This window comes from Bos mutus, chromosome 1, assembly GCF_027580195.1.
Source record: "Bos mutus isolate GX-2022 chromosome 1, NWIPB_WYAK_1.1, whole genome shotgun sequence".
Classification (NCBI taxonomy): Eukaryota; Metazoa; Chordata; class Mammalia; order Artiodactyla; family Bovidae; genus Bos; species Bos mutus.
Genome location: NC_091617.1, coordinates 79,957,633 through 79,975,940, shown reverse-complemented (window position 1 = coordinate 79,975,940; position 18,308 = coordinate 79,957,633). Strand labels below are relative to the sequence as shown.

The 18,308-nt window shown below is 46.5% G+C and overlaps 1 protein-coding gene across 3 annotated transcripts in view; it reads right to left on the bottom strand.

Annotated features, from left to right (window-relative positions):
- DGKG (diacylglycerol kinase gamma) overlaps window positions 1-10,359 on the bottom strand; it is a 224,758-nt gene extending 214,399 nt beyond the window's left edge. For all 3 annotated transcript variants that reach the window (XM_070371987.1, XM_070371997.1, XM_070372006.1), the window contains exon 1: window positions 10,042-10,359. The gene's annotated coding sequence lies outside the window, so the exon portion shown is untranslated. The remainder of the gene's footprint in view (window positions 1-10,041) is intronic.
- Between the last annotated feature and the right edge of the window lie 7,949 nt (window positions 10,360-18,308).

Genomic DNA, 18,308 nt, shown 5'->3' with positions numbered 1-18,308 from the left:
TACTGTTCCCTTTACTACAATGTATTACCCACACTTATTTCTTCACTTAACCTCTAGCCAGCTTTTACACTTTGGCCAAAGCCCATCTACTCCAGAGAGTATTACCTGACTTCCTTGGTGACCTTCCTCTGACTCTCATCTAAAGATAATGCTGCATGATGTCTGTTTCTGTCTCTGTCTCTGGTCTACCCAGTTCTACCCAGCTCCCCTAGAACCAGTTGGTCCTATGCCCAGCAACTCATCCTGTGTCTAGCACAGAGAGGGTTCTCAATATTTATTGACTGGTTTAATGTTGATCAGATGATTGAGTGAACCTCCTCAGGAGTGCATTTTCCAGGATATTCATGATTTAGGGCTTAGGAACCATGGGGGTTCTGGGGCAGAGTGGAAATTGCCCCAACTATAGGAAAATATGGCTACTGACTTCCTGTTGGGAAAGATCATTTTTTGTGAGATCATGTTCTCATCCTGGCATGAGAAAAGGGAAAGGACAGTCTCCTACCAGTGGGTGACCTGGGGTCAGGATCTGGGGGCCATGGATATCCTTGTTGACGAGACCTTGGGACAGGGAGTGTGGGGGACTGGGTAACAGCACCCATTTTGCATGACTCTCAAGGATCCTGGAAGGAACACTATGGCCCTGGGGGACTGAGAGAGCCTTCTCTGGCTCCTTCACGTTATCTGAAAGGCAGGGGCACCGAGGCAGCAGGTACAGTGCTATAGGCTGCTGTCCCAGAGCAGAGAGGTGAAAAAATGCATCCAGGAATGAAAACATTTGGGCCAAAACAATTCATGAATTTCAGCATCAAGGGTCAAAGTGGCCTTGCTGACCTCTGGCCACTTGGCACTTTCACATCAGGTCATAAAACAGGAACGTGAAAACTTGGTGTCTGGGCAGATGACACCACCTATGCCTTAAACAAAGAGAAAACTTTCCATGCAGACTCACATAGAAAGGAGGGATGGGCCCAAATGGCCAGCCGCTGCTTGGTCACTAAGTTTTATCCCGCGTCCTTTTTCTTGCCATAGTAGACTCTTCTACTCTTCACAGCCTCTGCTTCGGCGAATCACTCTAGTGAGATGAGGCCAATGACATCCAAGCTACCTGCCTCACACTTATGACTGGAATCAGGAAAGACCATAGATACAAATATACTGTTATCTTCCAAGTGTGGCACATGTCTAAAGGATAGTTATTATTATTGTGATTTCATCATCAAAAAGTGTACAGACACAAATACTGTATATTAACTCACATATATGGAATCTAGAAAGATGGTACCAATGATCCTACATGCAGGGCAGCAAAGGAGATATGGACATAAAGAACAGACTTTTGGACTCGGTGGCACAAGGAGAGGGTGAAATGATTCGTGAGAATAGCATTGAAACATATACATTACCATATGCAAAACAGACAAAAGGTGCAAGTTTGATGTATGACGCGGGGCACCCAAAGCCAGTGCTCTGTGACAACCTGGAGGGATAGAGTGTGGAGGGAGGCAGGAAGGGGCTTCAGGATGAAGGGACACATGTATAAAGGATAGGGGGTGGAAGGAGGCAGGAAGGGGCTTCAGGATGAAGGGACACATGTATAAAGGATAGGGTGTGGAAGGAGGCAAGAAGGGGCTTCAGGATGAAGGGGACACATGTTTAAAGGGTAGAGGGTGGAAGTAGGCAGGAAGGTGGTTCAGGATGAAGAGGACACATGAATAAAGGATAGGGTGTGGAAGGAGGCAGGAAGGGGCTTCAGGATGAAGGGGACACATGTATACCTATGGCCGATTCATATTGATGTATGGCAAAAAAATTGATGTATGGCAATATTGTAAAGTAGTTATCCTCCAATTAAAATAAATAAATAAAAAATTTAAAAAGTCTACAAACAATACATGCTGGAGATGGTGTGCAGAAAAGGGAAACTTCCTACACTATTGGTGGGAATGTAAATTGGTATAGCCACTATGGAGAACAGTTTGGAGATTCCTTAAAAAGCTAATATAGAGCTACTATATGCTCCAGGAATCCCACTCCTGGGCATATATCTGGAGAAAACCATAATTGGAAAAGATGCACGCACCCCAGTGTTCATTGTGGCACTATTTACAACAGCCAAGACATGGAAGCAACCTAAATATCCATGGACAGAGAAATGGAAATAGAAGAAGTTGTATGTACATACAATGGAATGTTACTTAGCCATAAAAAATGAAATAATGCCTTTGCTGTAACCTGGATGGACCCAGAAATTATCATACTAAGTGAAGTCAGATAGAGAAAGACAAATATCATATGATATCACTTATACACAGAATCTAAAAAAAATGATACGAATGAACTTATTTATAAAACAGAAACAGATTCACAGACTTAGAAAACAAACTTATGGCTACCAAAGAGGAAACATGATGGGGAGGGATAAATTAGTAGTTTGGGATGAGCATATACACACTACTATATATAAAACAGATAATCAACAAAGATGTACTGTATAGCAATATTTTGGAATAACCTAGATGGGAGGAGAATTTGAAAAAGAATGGCTATACACATACACACAACTGAATCACTTTGCTGTAGCTGAAACTAACAGAACATTGTAAATCTATACAATATAAAATAAAATAAAATTTTAAAGTCTTCTCTTCCTTGGACTTTTTCTCTCTGTGTTCTGTGTCCTGCCATGGAGACCTTTCAGCTCCATTTCCCATTTGAACAATAAGCTTGCTCCTCCTTTCTCCTATTAAACCATGATACCAGGAAAGAACCTTTAATTTTCACTGAGACATCAATGATTAAGAGGTTAATTCCTAGAGAATAAGAGAACATTTCTGCAGAAAACAAAGCCTTAGGCTTCTTCAGAATCAAAGATGGAGAGAAGAAGTATGCCCTGGAGAAAGCACTCAGGAAGAGTTGTGTGACCTTGGCCTGTCCGGAAAGTGTGAGCCCATGCAGGGCCCTTTCCTTTAGATGGAGGATTCCTCATGTTGAAGAGGAAGGCCTGGGACCAACTGCTTCTCTGGCTCCTTCTCTGGTCTCATGTTCAGTGATGCTAGAGAATATTAGATCTGCCTCAAATTAATACAATCTCTTGGCCTAACAATAATATTCCAGGGTCTCAAGACAACATACAGTTGAGATCATTAAACCACTCTCCTTAATCTGTACAGAATCACCGTGAACCACCACTCCACCACTACCATCATTACCATGAACCACCACTCCACCGCCACCACATCATCACAATCACCATTATCCACATGGCAGATACAATTCTACTTTTTTAAATGGGAAAAAAAACTTATAAAAATGTCTTAACTTAAGGGGTTGATGTTAATCCTAGGAAACATTCAGTTCAGTTCAGTCCCTCAGTCATGTCTGACTCTTTGCGACCCCACGCAGCACGCCAGGTGTCCCTGTTCATTACCAACTCCCGGAGTTCACTCAGACTCACATCCATCGAGTGTGATGACATCCAGCCATCTCATCCTCTGTCATCCCCTTCTCCTCCTGCCCCCAATCCCTCCCAGCATCAGAGTCTTTTCCAATGAGTCAACTCTTTGCATCAGGTGGCCAAAGTATTGGAGTTTCAGCTTTAGCATCAGTCCTTCCAATGAATACCCAGGACTGATCTCCTTTAGGATGGACTGGTTGGATCTCCTTGCAGTCCAAGGGACTCTCAAGAGTCTTCTCCAACACTGCAGTTCAAAAGCATCAATTCTTTGGTACTCAGCCTTCTTCACAGTCCAACTCTCACACCCATACATGACCACTGGAAAAACCATGGCCTTCACTAGACAGACTGTTGTTGGCAAAGTAATATCTCTGCTTTTCAATATGCTATCTAGGTTGGTCATAACTTTCCTTCTAAGGAGTAAGCATCTTTTAATTTAATGGCTGCAGTCACCATCTGCAGTGATTTTGGAGCACAAAAAAATAAAGTCTGACACTGTTTCCACAGTTTCCCCATCTATCTGCCATGAAGTGATGGGACCAGATGCCATGATCTTCGTTTTCTGAATGTTGAGCTTTAAGCCAACTTTTTCCACTCTCCTCTTTCATCAAGGGGCTTTTTAGTTCCTCTTCACTTTCTGCCATAAGGGTGGTGTCATCTGCATGTCTGAGGTTATTGATATTTCTCCCAGCAATCTTGATTCCAGCTTGTGCTTCTTTCAGCCCAGCGTTTCTCATGATGTACTCTGCATATAAGTTAAATAAGCAGGGTGACAATATACAGCCTTGACGTACTCCTTTTCCTATTTGGAACCAGTCTGTTGTTCCATGTCCAGTTCTAACTGTTGCTTCCTGACCTGTATATAGGTTTCTCAAGAGGCAGGTCAGGTGGTCTAGTATTCCCATCTCTTTCAGAATTTTCCACAGTTTATTGTGATCCATAGTCAATAAAGCAGAAATAGATATTTTTCTGGAACTCTCTTGCTTTTTTCGATGATCCAGTGGATGTTGGCAATTTGATCTCTGGTTCCTCTGGCTTTTCTAAAACCAGCTTGAACATCTGGAATTTCGTGGTTCATGTATTGCTGAAGCCTGGCTTTGAGAATTTTGAGCATTACTTTACTAGTGTGTGAGATGAGTGCAATTGTGCGGTAGTTTGAGCATTCTTTGGCATTACCGAAGAGGATTTGGAATGAGCTTTTAGGACTGAAGTTGTGATCTTGAGAAATCAACATAGGTTAACTGCTAGTAGTTTATGTCAAAGTAACAAAATTGTTTCTTTGACAACATTAGGCAGGGAGATGGGGGAAACACCAGTGAGAAGGAGTATCTTGACTTTATCAAGGCCTTTGATAAGATTCCTCTGATAATCTTCTGAAGAAGAATAATTATGGATTGAGTGATAGTACAAGAAGATAAATTATCTTAAAAAGTGCTGTGTATTTATTGAATTGACATCTATCAGGAGCATATATTGGAATGCTCCAGAATGCTGTAATGTTTATCATTTTTTTATTGATGACTTAGTTGAAGAGGTCATACTCATGTTTGGGGACAATAGGAAGCCAGCTGGAAGGGACAGGATACATTCTGGGTGACAGGATCAAAGCCAGAAATATCTGGGCAAGCTGGCAAGAGAGATTAAATTAAACAAAACAAAATTGGGAATAAATGCAAGGGCTCTGTATTTGGGTCCCAGGTAGCATCTCTACAAATATGGGATGGGAGGGCAGCAGCAGGCAGGGGATACAGTTCAAGAGCAAGTTTAAAAGAAAGTTGGGTTTTTTTCAACGGATATGAAACTCAACAGCTATAATTTGTATAGCAGCTAGTTCAGCCTGACAGGGTTTTAACAGAAACATGAGATGTAGAATAAAGGAAGTGATCATCTCATGCCACATGGTGCTGATTAAGCCTTCTTTGAAATGTTATGCTTTATTCATTAAGAATAAAGAAATTAAGAAAAACTGGGGCAAGAGAGTGAGGACGATCCTGGAGCCAGTGACTTTTGGGGGCAGATAGAGCAGTGGGGAGCGCACAGACCATGGAGTTGGAGCCTGGTTATATCAATAGCTGGCTGTGATTGGATATTGTAGATTCTAACGAAGCCAGTATTTCTATCCAGGGCTGATGATCAGCTTCCCTGAGCAGCACAGATGGTGGTGGTTGACTGGTCTGCTCTCTTAGGTTTTGGTCCTCTGGTCAGATCACATTATGGGTGGGTTCCTTTCTCTTGACCTCACCCATCCAGGGACAGTCTTTTATGCCCCCAGGCAAATTTTTACACTCTTGAAATGCCAATGTGTGCATTCTCCAATATGGCAGCTGGAAGCTATATATGGCATTTCAGCACTTAAAATATGACTGAGAAACTGAAATTTTAATTTTCTTTAATTTTAATGAAGTGAAAATGGCAAGTCACATGTGTAAATACACTGCACAGTTCTAGACAGCTTTCAGATGCGTTTCTGAGACAGATCGATCTGAGCAGAATCAAGATGCATCAAAAGAGAAATGCACAGGGAGCACCCAGCATAGTACCTGGAAAATTCTCTTGTTCAGTCAGCGCACTGAATTGTCTACTGTGCGAAAGTACTAGTTTAGGTACTGGGGCACAGCGCTAGCTATACTTCTAGGAGTTCACATTTTAGTGGGGGATAGGCAGGTAAGTGGAGAAGGCAATGGCAACCCACTCCAGTACTCTTGCCTGGAGAATCCCATGGACGCAGGAGCCTGGTGGGCTGCCATCTACAGGGTCGCAGAGAGTCGGACACGACTGAAGCGACTTAGCAGCAGCAGCAGGCAGATAAGTGATGTCACCACAGAGAGCTAAGTGTATGCACAGCTATAGCAGAGAGATCGCTAACCTAGATGAACAGCTGAGGAAGGATTACTAGAAAATTTTAAGACCTGAGCTGAGTCTTAAACAAGTAGACCTCATGCTGGAGGCTCAATGGATATTTATTCCACTTACAAGATTATATTCCAAGGCTGCCAAGCCCACTGCTGGTGGCAGAGGTGGCTGTGGGGCAAACGCAGCCCTAGAGAAAATTCATAGCTAGGGGCAATTAATTTTATTCGAAAATCTCCCCTTTTGTATTGCTTAATTTCTCTTCTGTGGCCATATTTTCTTCACTTGAGGACATTTTTTGCTGATGTGTATAACCTTAATTTTCACTGCATGATTAGTAGTCCCTAACCATGAGTGGGTAGAGGCAGTGGGTAGTTGAGCAGGTGAATTTTGTTACGTATAAAGATAACTCACTATGGTTTGGTTGTGGAATTCTATTACTACTTGGTGTAAACAAACAGCTTGGTGAAAATAGGCAGTGTGTGAAGAAGCTGTCACTGACTGGCTGGGCTGGCTGAATTGGGCTCTGATAGTGATGTACCTTCTAAGAGTGGGGGCTAATCTATTAATTTGTGTGGAGAAGTAGGATGTTATGCCACTTATATTTTACACAGTAGTCTGTTCAAAGGTAGTAAGTGTTGTCTAGCCAGAGAATTCTGCAACTGATACTTGTTCACACACAAAAAAACAGGCATGGCCATATAGTGTGTGGTTTTCACAATCACACTTGAGTGTATACATCAGGGAAATATGTGTTATCCCTCCCCCATGAAGCCAGGGGAATGCCCATGAGGGCTGGATTGGTCGTGTGAGGAGACCCTCCTATAGGTCACCTGCTTTGACTGTGGCAGAGTTGCCTCAGGGGGATGGAAGTATAAACTGGTGTATCCTTTTCGAAAACCAGCTTGTCATAATTACTAGGAACTTTCAAACATTCATGCCCTTTGGCCCAGTGATTTAACTTCTGGGCATCTATACACAGGAAGTATTTGGAAATGCCTGCAGGAAGACTGCACAGAGATGTTGTGCAGATTTATGTTGTTGCTAAACACAGAAAACAATTTAAATGACTAACAAAATAATAATACGCAGCCATGTGAAGGACTTTCACTACAATACTATTTAGGAGAAAAAGCAGAGAAGCAATAGCTATAGAGGCTAAGCAACCCCTCAGTTGTTGAACAACCTGGGTTTGAATCCTGACTCTGCTGCTTACAAGTGGTGGGCTTGGGAAGTCCCCTGAACTCTCTGGGGTTGATAATACTGCCTCAGGACTTTTGAGGATTACATGGCACAGAATTTAAAATACTTAACACTTGCAAGTTACGTTGCCAGGCCATGATAAAGTCGCTTCAGTCATGTCCGATTCTTTGTGACCCTATGGACTGTAGCCTGCTTGGGCTCCTCTGGCCATGGGATTCTCCAGGCAAGAATACTGGAGTGGGTTGCTCTGCCCTCATCCAGGGGATCTTCCCCACCCAGGGATCGAACCCATGTCTCCTGTAGCTCCTGTATTATAGGTGGATTCTTTACCGCTGAGCCACCAGGGAAGCCTGCAAGGTACATCAGGCATCCACTAAATGTTGGCTCTCCCTGGACTGTACAATTTCAAGGCATAAAAGCTGGAAAGGAAATATACTAATATATTAGCCTTGTGGAAATGTCTGTAGTTTGATTCTTTGTACACTTTTCAACTTCCCAACATTCAATGTGAATTATTTTTATACTAAAAATGTATATCATAATGTTGCGATACAACAAGCAACATTTTTTTTTTAAGTTTACCACAACAAAAATTGTGCTTCTCTTCCAGAGGATGAGCTAGGGATCAGTAGTAGAGGAAAGAGCTGCTGTTTTATGGGTACTTCCTGGAGCAGAGCCTCAGGCATGCACAGCTGGGACCTCTAGGAGTGCAACTGTTGGTGGCATCCGCCCCCACCTGTTGAAGGTGCTCTGGGATATCTGAGGGGGAGTTGGAACAGATGTCCTTAGTAGTTTTTCCCCTCTCTGAAAGTCTAGATTCCAAGATGCTCTGATTGTTTATTATTATCTCCCCATGTCTTGGTTGATCTGAACCAAACACTGACACGAAACTGTCAGACAGGAAAGACTCATCTGCTTGCTCCCCATTTCCACCCCCTCCCCCCCCCCCGCCCCAAATGCTTGTAATAACGCCTACCAGTGCTATTCATAAAGGTTAAGGGTGATCCCTAAAGACACGGATGAAAGGAATAGTAGGAAGTTTAGATTAATGGCAGCCTTTTATTCGATAACTATAATTTACCTTCAGAACCGAGGCAAACACAGCCCTTTTAAACTAAACTAAGTCCCCTCCCATCTTAGGACAAAGCTCTGAAATGAGAGGAGCACAAAGTATGTGTGCGTGGGTGACCAAATACTGATGACCTTTGCCCCCTGTGATCTAATACCCTTCGTTGACAACGAGGGGTACCCTGTGCTCCAGCAAGTGACTTTGGGGGGCTGTTTTTAAAACAAAAACTCCCAGGCACCGAAGCAACGGCGTCGTCTCCCCCTTTCGAACCCGAGCCCTGTATTCTCACCAATGCCCCTCATCAGTGATGTTTTCTGGTCCACACCTCCCAAACCAAAGCGCGTTACCCTAAGTCCCGAAAAGAAAAAGGACGAACAGCTCTCTCAGGGCCCTCTCCGGACCGCGAGGTCATCGTATGCTAATAAAGCAGGAGGAGACAGTCGCCCCGAGCCCGCCTGCAAGCGCGCCAGCGGGTTCGCAGCTCTCCCGCGCGCCACTGCGGCGCAGCCACAAATCACCGCGCGTGCCGCAGACCCTTCTGCCCTTCCGCGGGGAAAGAGGGGGGATGCTGAAAGGTCTCCCCGCCATCTGAGTCCCGCACCTGGGTTGCTCACACCTGGGAGCTGCCTCTTCGCTCCTGTCTCGTGCTTCCCGCTGCAGCGATGGCGCGGATGAGTGCAGCGCATCGGATTCACCTGTAGGGCTTTTTCGAACTCCACAGCCCTCCTCCTCAAATTCTAGTCCACTTGTCCAGAGGAAGAAAATCTCTGAAAGTGCCCGATGAGTGGACTGGTGGAGTTTTCGAAAGCCCCACAGGTGATACTATATGCACGCACATGCACAAACATCTTTTGAGTCCGAAACTAAACAGGTCAACCCGACCTCCCTGACCCTCTTCTCCTTCCGTAGCTTCTATTTGTCAAGGTCTCCGCGTTCTCTTCAGCTTCCCTTTACGCTCCCCCAGCACGGGGGTTTGTGGAGTCCCCCCAAAGTCCCGGAACCCTGCGGGACGGTCAGAGGTTTGGCGGCCAGACGTTAGAAAAAGTGTCCCCGCTCTTTGCTGCCCTTGTGCACTCTGGGGCGCGAAGTGGATACCAAAGGTAAGTCTAGAAGAGGGGAAATCTGAACAGTTGCTTCAGCACCCTGCGTGGAGCCAGGCCGCCTCCCGCCCGCACACTTTGAGGTTCGGAAGGTCCTTCCAATCAAAGAGGAAGCCGGTGCCCCACCCTGGGCGGCTCCCCGTGCCCTCACACTGCCAGGGGGGCATCTCCTCCTGTAGGGGCTGTGCGGCAGGTGGCATCGTCAGGAGGGGGGCGCTGGCATCGTCAGGAGGGGGGCGCCGTGGCCTCGGCTGCAGCTCCCTCCCCTGGCCGTGGGACCGGCTCCCGCTTTGGCCCCCTTTTCCAACTTGCTGCAGCTCGCGACCCCAGCCCGAGCCCCCTCCGCCGCGCGGGCCACGTCTTACCTCTGCAAGCAACACTTGGTTGCGCGGTTCTCCGGCGCGCTCCTTCCTCGGGGCTTATTCCCTTACTTGGGAGGAAAGAGGAACCGAGAGACTGAAAGGGGACCGAGGCTGGCGTCTGGGCGTCTGCCCGCCCGCGCAGCCTTCCCGGGGAGGGGGATGGAGCTCGGGTGGGCGCCGCAGGAGCTCCGGCGGCCCGGTTGGGGTTAGGCGGCGCTGGGGTCTCTGCCCGCCCAGGTACCCGCGGCTCCGGAGCGGTGCGTGTCGGCGGCCAGCTACTACGGCACTGCGGCGCCCTGCCCCTCGCAGCCGGCAAGTCCGGCTGCCACTCTCACGGCGGAGCCCTGCCCCCGGGCGCAGAGCCCGCCCCCGCCACACACCCGCGTGCGCGCGCACACGCGCAATACACCCGCGCGTGCACACACGCGTGAATGCGGTGGGCTCAGAGCGAACCCGCGCCTCTTTGGTGGTTCGGGCACTTCTCACTGGTAGGGCTTCGGTCCGGGAAGGAGGAGTTAGAGGCTGAGGGATTTAGAAAGGCTGCAGCAGTGGTGGGCTGCGCAGAGAGGCCCAAGGCCAGGTGACTCAGGGGACAGGGACAACTGTTTGACAAATACCTACAGCTCAGCCAGGGCCTCGGCTGCCTCACTATCTCGACCAAGTCAAAGAAAAACAAAAAATGAAAAGTCAACAAATTTTCTCCGTTTCCTAGGCACTCAGTGTCTCCAGCATCTAAATCATTACCCCTGCCCAAGGGCGCATTTCAGAGGCAGGGGATTGGTGACTGTTCCATCTGAAAAAATTTCTCCCATCGAAGATGTAGGGGGACCATCGCAGCCCACCGAAGTTGGGCTCTGATCGCTGGATCAGGTCTTAGGACTGAGGCTTAATTTCCTTTCTCCTTTACTTTTAGGTGACCACGGGCTGTTTTCCTTCACAGCAAATAGATCACTTCTTACTTTTAAAATGTAAAAAAGCACAGAAAAGGGGCTGGAAGAGAGGGGTAAGGAATGAAGGCCAGCATTGGCCAGGACACTGCTCTTTCCATGACGTGCAGGTCTGTATGGGGTGATGGTGGTGGAGAGGACACTATCTCAGGCATGTCACACCAGCAGAGTGTGTCTGTCCATTTCACACCACATTTAAAGTCATCCAGAGTTTGGCCTCTCATCTGTAAAATTTGTAGAGTTTTCCAGTTTCCACAACTGAGAATTCTTTTCTGCCAGCAGGCAGTGAAGGTCCTGGGTCAGGACTGCAGCCAAGAAGCTTTCTGATGATGCTGAGGCACCAAGGGGCCCTGGGGGTCTGGGCATTTGGGGAAGACAAATGGGCATTTGGGGAAGACACTCAAACATGAGTGTCAGATAGCACTGAAGATCCTGATGGTCAGTGTCCATATTGGGCCATTTGTAGGCAAGCCAATGGGGTACATGAGAAACTGAAGCTCAGAGATTTCCCCAGGTTTCACATGGTAGTGAAGGCAGTGCCAATACCAAGAACCTTGTGTTCATACTTCATCTGACTATTCACCTATCATCTATTCTCTCTCATCCTGGCTTGGTTCTTTAAGTTCCCTTCAGTTAGAATGAAATAATCCTGGTGAGGGGGCTCTCAAAGGTCTTTTATCTTTTCTTGTTTCCCTCTTAGTCCCTGACTCATTCATTTCATGACTGTCTATTAAGCTCCTGCTGTGTCGTCAGGCACTTTCCCTTGACTCTAGTCCTGAGCCTTACTTGGGAAAAAAGAGGACCTAAGAGACAGAAAGGGCTTAGAACTGTCTGTCTCAGGCTTACTGTATATATTTCCACTCTGCTAGGTTGGGCGGATATGCAAGACAAAATCCTTGCCTTCTGAACCACGTTCTCTGTGGAGGAAAACATGAGTGTGTGCACACACGTGTCACAAGATAACATTCTTGTTCTCTCTAATCTGGATTCCTTCCAAAGAAGGGGAAACTGAGAGAGGACTTGTATGTGGGCGTCATGATGGATCTAGGAGGGGTGCATGCTTATAGGTAGGGGTTGGGGCAACGTTGAGTTGTTCTGCCTATTTGAACAGGAAGGATATAAGCTGGGTGGGAGGAATGGGGAAGACATGCAGAGACAGAATGCAGACACTTGGCTGGGAGTGCACTGAGGAAGAGTAATAAGAGAGAAGCTCCCAGAACAGGGCTGCCAAGCAAGGATTTGGAGAACAGGAGTGCTTGCAAAGATGAGTAAGTACTTTGCTAGGAGGGAGGGTGTTCACTATGAGGTCCCTGTTCTCTACCCTTCCTATGAGATAAATCCTTTGTAAAGGCAGTTTTCCCCTATTTTGTGAGTGGATTCCTTTGGGGAACGCAGGCTGGTGCTGAGTTCAGCATCTGGGTTGATACAGGGTGAGCATGGAGAAGCCTGTGTGGGCAGAAGACTTAAAGACAGCTGGCTCCTGGGTTCCATGCAAATAACATGAAGGAAAAGTGTTGTAGAAGAGATTGAAGCAATGCGGAAGGCAGGGGGCCGGAGGTGGGAAAAAGCACAGACAAGAACAGTTACACTGATTGAGACATCACAGCGGCGGAGGTGAGGTTTGGGCTGGGATGTGAGGGGACAGTAGGGATCTGACACACAGATAAGCAAGACAAGCACAATCTAGGCGGAAGGAAAGCAAAAGCACAGAAGGAGGACTACTCATGGTGAGTTTTGGGCCTTCAGTAGAAAAAAGAAAGTTATTTCTCCATGTTGGAAAGACTCCCTAAGTGTAGACTTCAGGACATGAGTATCAAGGAGCTATGGAAGATGTGCGCTTCTTGCTGTTCTTGGTTTGGTTTTGATGGGGAAGGGGCTGGGATGCCTTTGATGCTAGCTTCCCCAAGTAAGGTTTTTTCATCAGAGTGGAGAGTCAGGGAGGGTCAGGCGGCAGAGACATTGTGGTGTTGCTGCCCCCATGAGGAATCAGGTGCCCAGGGTGCCCCATGAGGGGCTGAAGCCCAGGCCCCACCAGCCTAGCTGCGCAGTTCAGCAGAGTCACGTGTTCTGCCTTTTCTCTAATTTGCAGAGAGGCTTGGTGTGGGCTGACAGAAGCCCCGGCTGCTGAGCTCATCCGTCTTTGAAGAGACTAAAGCCCCAGTGAAACAAGTGAGGGTTTATTGAGCGTTTGCTGGAAGCGCAAATGCAGGTGAAGTAGAAAGAGACTGAAGTCAGGAGTAGCTGTGAGCCTGAGCATGTCTCTGCTCTTGGGCTACCGGGTATGGAGGAAGAAGCTTACTTCCTCCCCTCAGAGCATTTGCAACCAGTGTAGGCTATAAAACAAACACGCAAAGCGATTAAGAGGCAATGAAAGACAGTGTAAAATTAAGTGTCAAGTTGTATAGAGCAGATTCTCAGGGCGTGAGAAGGGAGACCTCCTCCAGGCTTTAAGAATCCAGGGAGGTTTCCGGGAGGGGAAGATGGGGCTTCCCAGTGGAGAGGAGAACCCAGGGCTGGAGGCTGGACCGCAGGAGGCCTCTGAGTGTGAGCTTGGCCACTCTAATGCCGTTCCTATTCATGGCCAAGCACTGTGATGAGTCACCTTTGTTTCTGAGAGACGGGGCATTTTTGGATGTTTAACTGGCTCAACACTTTACATTCCCTGAGACTTCAGTGTTGGCAGCTCACACTCGCCATGTTGCTCTGGGAACACATCATCCAAGCCGGCAGCTGACGCCTGATCTCTATTGCCAAGGCAAAGCTGGGGCTGAGTCAGGTACCTGTGTCTGGAAATTTTTAAGTTGGACTGTCTCTGACAAGCTGAGTGAACGGCACGTGACGCTGTGTATAGCTGCGGCCATGGAGGTAGGGTCAGAGAATCTAGCCAGGCCCCCTGGCTTCAATCAAGTCCCTGCTTGGGGAGGCTCAGTTTACTTCATTTTTCTCGGCCTCACTTTTCTCATTTATAAAATAAAAAAATTATGCTAGATTCTCTCCACGCTGCCTTCCACCCAGTATTTCGTGATTTCATAATTAGTAGGCTCTTTCCATTTTATCAAATAGGTACAAGATGGGAACAGATATTTACCAAGCCCTGACTTCGCTTTTCTCTCTGCTTTGGCTGTGAAGGGTGTGCTTGGGAGAAATTGTGATGCTGTGGATGGGGACAGAGGTTTTGCCAGGAACAGGTTATGTGGATCCAGCCCTGGGAGTGTAGGCAGGTCACCCCATCTGCAGGCCTCCATTTTCTTATTGGTAAGAGAAGGAGGTTGGAAATGGTGTCTACAACCTTTTCTGGCTTTGCTACTGTGTTAAGGAAGTATTGTCAACTGAACAACTTGTATGTACTGCCTCTTAACTGGGGTGAACCACCTCCTCAAGGCTGGCTTGGAAAATAACCATAATAACAACTTTTAAGCTTGGGGGAAAGCACAGGAGAGAAACCATGAGGTTAAGAGTAATAAGCAGACCATCCAGATGGAGTTGGAAGACCTGGGTCTGTGTCTCTAGCCTCAGTTTCCTCTTCTGTAAAATGGAACTAGCAATACCTGCACCACTGGGTAGGGTAATGATTAGATGAAGAATTAATTATTAAATTAAATGGAGAATATGTGCAAATGCTTTGTGTATTTAGAATTGTGGCACCCCACTCCAGTACTCTTGCCTGGAAAATCCCATGGACAGAGGAGCCTGGAAGGCTGCAGTCCATGGGGTCGCTGAGGGTTGGACATGACTGAGCGACTTCACTTTCACTCTTCACTTTCATGCATTGGAGAAGGAAATGGCAACCCACTCCAGTGTTCTTGCCTGGAGAATCCCAGGGACGGGGGAGCCTGGTGGGCTGACGTCTATGGGGTTGCACAGAGTCGAACACAACTGAAGTGACTTAGCAGCATGCAAATAATGAATAGTTATTAAAGATAGTCAGTTACTGTAACACAGACTATTTAAAAAACACATACACATACAAAACAACAACAACAAAATCCCCAGTTATATTATTTACTCATCTGCTTCCTAGGAAGCAGCAATTTGGGTCAGCAACTGTCTCCATGCTGCTAAGGAGGGTAATATTTTAACACAAAAACTTAATAAAGGAGTTGGCCGGACTTTGCCCCCTGCCTAGAATTCTGCAGTGTCACAGTGGATTTATTTGGAAAAGGAGGAGAAACCCCCCATCCAAGGTCCTGCTTTGATTGTTGCCTGTCACGAGAGGGCTGGTGGGAGGAAGAGAGGAGAAGCATGAGGACACAGAGACAAAGCGAGAAGCCTGCTCGCTTCCTGTTGTATTTTGGGCAATGGATGCTTCACTTCATGCTTTTTAATGAGCTTGTAAAGAGGCTAATTTTGGTTCACCCACATTACTCTGGATCTGTTTTATGCTGTGTCTGGTCAGAAGACACTGCTGTGGAATTCTTCACTGCTGTCCCAAAAGGGGAAGCTTTTCTGGGGACCCCTGGGAAGAACCACAGGGAGGAAAAGCTTCCAATTCCATAAATGACCATGTGCTTCAAAGCCTGTCCAACTCACACAATTTTTGAGAGAATCAGTCCATTTTTAGAAATACTAGTCACCTCTTTATCTCTTGTTAACCAGTTTAGGGGGACAAAATGGCACAATATGTTAGAAATTAGGGGGGTCCTAAGTGCTGGCCCCTCTCACCCATTCTCCAAACCTGCTGATGCTGGAATTATTTTCTGAAAGCAGACAACCCAAAGCCTCCCTCTGCTTGAAAGCTTTCAAGGCCTCAGATCCCTCTTTCTTAAAAAGGACATCATAACACAGTGCATAGGTTTTGACGGAGTTTAGAAGAAACATCTATTAAAAAATTAACACAGTGTCAGCCACGTAAGTTCTCACTGAATTACTGTGGTTGCTGCTTTAGAATATTCCCTAAAATGGCATATGAGGTCCTCCATGAAATGATCCCAGCTTACTTACCTGCTTCCGCTTCTGGTAGGCCTTTCAAGGACTCGGTCCACACACTGACTAGCTTCATCATCCCAACACACCTCGGGCCTACCCTTTTCTGTATCCTACTCAGGCTCCTCCCTCAGCATGAAGAGCTGCCTTTTTTCTCTCTCTACTGCGTGTGTGCTCAGTTACTCATTTGTGTCCAATTCTGTGACCCCATGGACTGTAGCCTGCCAGGCTTCTCTGTCCATGGGATTTCCCAGGCAAGAATTCTGGAGTGGGTTGCCATGCCTTCCTCCCAGGGATCGAACCAGTGTCTCCTGCTTGGCAGGTGAGTTCTTTACCGCTGAGCCACCTGGTGCCACCTCTTAAATGCATACTGCTGAAGTTACTTTTCCTCTCTCCTCTACTCCCATTGAGATTTAGATAACATTTACCCTAGTACTTAGCAACAGGCTGCCTCCTATAATGGTTACCTGCATGTGCTTCACACCCACTGCCCTGCCTCATCCCTGGGACGGCAATTGATCCTCCTTAGACTCATCTTAATCATCTTCCTATCACTCAGGGAAAGTATTGTGCATAGTAGGGGATCAATAATATTGGACTGAGTTTAATGAAGACAGATTTAAAGAAGACCTCCTTGTTGGCCCTGAGATTCTATCACTGAGGAAAGGTTGATCCCCACTTTCGAATCTTCTAAAGAGCTACCAGTCACTGAGCACTTATCGTGTGACAGACACGACTCATATGTTAACCCTCCTGAGAGCCACGTGGAAGTGCCGTCAGCGTCACTTTACACTGGAGACTTGATTGCTCGAGGTCACCCAGGCAGTAAGCTGTGGAGCCTGTACCAGAAACCAGAACCCTTGATGAGCACCTCTCTGCTTCTTTGGAGTGTCTCTCCCACACTGTACTTGCCTGAATGTTCATCCTTTAGCACTCGTGAACAAAGTGAACTGTATGATATAAAACTGTTTTTTTTGTTGCCTTGTTGTATTTTTTGCTATTGTCCTGCTTCTCCAAGTATCAGTAGTTGTAGAGCACTATGATAATATGAATAAACAACCACTTGTTAAACACTTATGTATCTAGCACTTTATACAGACACACACACACACATTAATTCTATAAAGAAGATGTTATTAATCCCAATCTACAGGGAGTTTAACTGGGGACTTCCCAGGTGGTTCAGTGGTAAAGAATCCATCTGCCAATGCGGGAGAAGGGGGTTTGATCCCTGGATGGAGAAGATCCCCTGGAGTAGGAAATGACAACCCACTCCAGTATTCTTGCCTGGGAAATCCCAAGGACAGTGGAGCCTGGAGGGCTACAGTCCATGGGGTCACCAAGAGTTGGGCACGACTGAGCAGCAGCTTTGTTTTGTTTGTATTGGCAGGGAAGCACTGATAGTTTCTTTCATCTCTCTGACATATTCTCTTAAACCTAAACCCTTACATATCTTGTCAAGTGGCAGGTAGTCCCTGGTTGCCTTATTCCACTGATGAACGGAAACAGGAAGAGAAAGAAGGGGCAAGGGGTTGTACTAGAGAGACAGTCTCAGGAGACAGACCTAAGTCAGCTGAGGTGATGTTCCTTCCCCTCCATCTGGCAGTCCTCCGGGTATGGTCCTCAGATCAAAGACTCTCCTGAGTGCTTGTTAAAATGCATATTACTGGGCTCTACCTCCCTGGTGGCTCAGATGGTAAAGAATCCACCTTCAGGGTGGTAGACCTGGGTTTGATCCCTGGGTTGGGAAGATCCCTTGGAGGAGGGCATGCCAACCCACTCCAGTATTCTTGCCTGGAGAATCCCCATGGACAGAAGAGCCTGGAAGGCTACAATGCATGGGAATCCAAAGAATTGGGCTCTACCTCAGACCCAGCCAATCTGCTTCACTGGGGACAGAAGCCAGAAATTGGCACTTTCTGCAGGTGACTCACCTGGACTCTGAAATCTGAGCACCACAGCCTGGCTCCTGTCAGGGATCCCTTTCAACTGCAGCTGTTCCCAATGAAACTGCCATTTTTCTCAAATTATTAGCATCCATAATAAAGAGAAACCATTCAAATTTTCCTTTTATTGTTTCTCAGTATTGCCCCTGGTCCAAAGGCTATTATGTAATTTGACACATTGCCTATGTCTATTTCATGATGTTTAAAAGAAAAAGTTCCCTTCCCAGAATAGCTTTATTGCTTCCTATTATTTTTCTTTACAAATATCACCAGTTATAACTACATTGTCAGTTACTTTTCTTAACATGGTTCCATGAAAAAGTGTATTCTGAATTTCAAACAACAATTTCATAAATAGACTTTCAGAACACAACATGTTCCTAAGTAGGGAACTGACTGTATTTTATGATTTTTGTCATTATTTGTCTCCGAGAAAAAGATTTTTACAGTTAGC